The sequence below is a fragment of the Chionomys nivalis genome, chromosome 11, assembly GCF_950005125.1.
Source record: "Chionomys nivalis chromosome 11, mChiNiv1.1, whole genome shotgun sequence".
Lineage (NCBI taxonomy): Eukaryota > Metazoa > Chordata > Mammalia > Rodentia > Cricetidae > Chionomys > Chionomys nivalis.
In genome coordinates this window covers 47167879-47170243 of record NC_080096.1, presented here as the reverse complement: position 1 = coordinate 47170243, position 2365 = coordinate 47167879, and positions in this window count along the sequence as shown.

Genomic DNA, 2365 nt, shown 5'->3' with positions numbered 1-2365 from the left:
GAAACCGATCTGTGCTGTGTGCAACGGTAGGACACCCAAATGCAGATTCTGTGCTCCTGGCCGCTAGCTGTAACACAACTTGGACTCCAGTCTTGAGAATCCACTCTCAAGATGATGAATAAAGAACTAGAAAATTCCAGGACAAGTTGAAACTGGATAGGTAATAGAGATCCATAATATTTTTTATAGCCACCTAGGAGATGCTATCAGGTTGACCCAAATAAAAAGCAGTCCTTCCTTTCCAAACTAAGCCATTTGTTATGTAAACCAGTTGCTCACCAAATTAGAGTTTGATGTCAGAAGAAGTAAGGAGGGGATAGAGTGAGGAAAAAGTGCAGCAGTTTGAAAGAAATAAAGAAGAAGCGGCAAGTTCTGTGGGCTTCACATGCCATGTTGATACAGTGGCTCAGCTGACCACAGCGGTTGGGTGACCTTGACTGGATTCTAAATCTAATTTCACCATTTACCTGCTGGTTTTAGACATTTGCTAAATTCTGGGTCTTAGTTCTCTCGTTTCCATAGGGAGCTAAGTTCCATCTTACGGATGTGTGAGAAGGAACAAGATGAAAACATGGACGTGATGATAACTTCTCATGTTGTTGCTAAGAGCAAGGCCGGATACATGGCCAACTTCATCCTCCATCAAGGACTCCAGTCTGGGGACTCAGAATCTTCAGCATCTTGTACAATAAGTGGCACAAACGAAATTCAAAGGAAGCAATGTAGGATTGAATGGAATCGTTTCCTCCTTGACATTCTCCCTTTCTACCCAAGGAATACTGATGGTTGCTTCTAGAGTTTTGAGCTGTAGAACTTGAGAACAAATAAACTAGGAGCTGCACTGGGGCCATTTTACTTCTCTCGCCTGCATTCCAGCTACAGATAATTTTAGGTATGGTAAAAAACAAAACCAAACCCCAACAAAAACTGGTTGGAATTAGAAGTAATTTTCCATATGGAAATGCAATTTCTGTAGGTTGAAATGGTGACATATTAGTAATTTTATAGGTTTCTATTTCGCACTTGTTGCCTTAATTTTCCTCATTGTGTGGATGGAACTGTGAGTTGAAAGGATAAGATAGCCTGGATCTCAGTGACTTCTGGTTGGGAGCAGTGAACCCCCAGATCCTGAATTTCTTGTAAACAACTTGTTTTCCTATGCTCTGAGACAACCTGCAGTTGCTCTGAACACGAGACCCTCGGGAGTTCCTGATGGCAGGAGATTGGTTTCTGGTGGTTTTGGCTGGGGAATGGCTATCAGTTAAGGATCACTATGCTCTGGTACACAATAAAGGGGGCATTCTTGGGGCATTCCTGTTTCAAGGATGACATGTGTCTATGTCTGTGTGTCTTTGTGTGTTTAAATCTCCAGGCCCTTGCCGGAGGCTCACGAATGGTCCTGTAGTGCAGGCGCTGCAATCAGGAATAGTACCGTAGTACCGGTAGTACAGACGGTAAAACTTCTCACTCTGGATTGTACTCAGGAATCTGCGGGGGCCTTGATAAAATGCATATAGTGGATTTGTGTGTTGGGGGGAGAAAATAATTACTTTTTCTGGAGCCCCCATGTAGTTCCTGATGGCTAATGGACCAACCACTCTGAGCAGTTGATTTAGGTTTTTGACCCTGAAAGGGCTGTTGGGGTTGCCAGAGAAGTCAGATAAGGAGACTATCAAACAAGCATCCTGTGGTTTATTAAAAAGGTGACTTTGGGATAGACATGGTAGCTCACATTTGTAGTTCCTCTGAGAAGCTAAGGTGAAGGTCAGTGAGAGTTTGAGGCCAGTCAGGAAGACAGGGTAAGACCCTGCCTCAGAAAAACCAAACCAAACCAACCAACATACCAACCAAACAAACACCAAGACAAAATAACCTAAACAATTAATTTTCCTCTAGTTTAACTTTTCTTGGATGCCTACCATGTACTAAGCATGTGCAAAGCTATCTGTCAACCAGAAGACGCCTCCAGTTTCTTTTCCTATTGCTCCTTCTCTCCCTCCTGCCCCCTCCCTTCTTCTTTTCCTCCCTCATGATCTTTCTCTCTTTCTCTTCTTTTCCGACTTCTCTTTGTTGTTGTTATTAAGGTACAGAAATCAACTTTGGGTTCATTAAGGTGAAGGGAGAATAAAGGAGAAGACACAGACTCCAGACAATCTGGCTGACAATGGAATAGAGGTGAGAACCCAGATGTTTCCACAAACTCTGAAGATGGCAGGCACTTCAAGCCCTGTAGCCCATTGGGGGGGGTGGCTTGGACACCTCTTAGTTGCCTCCCAGTCCCCTCCCATGGTGCTGGGGATTGCACTGGGGGCTCCCGCATGCTAAGCAAGCACTTTGCCAGTGAGCTACACCCATAGTTAAGGAC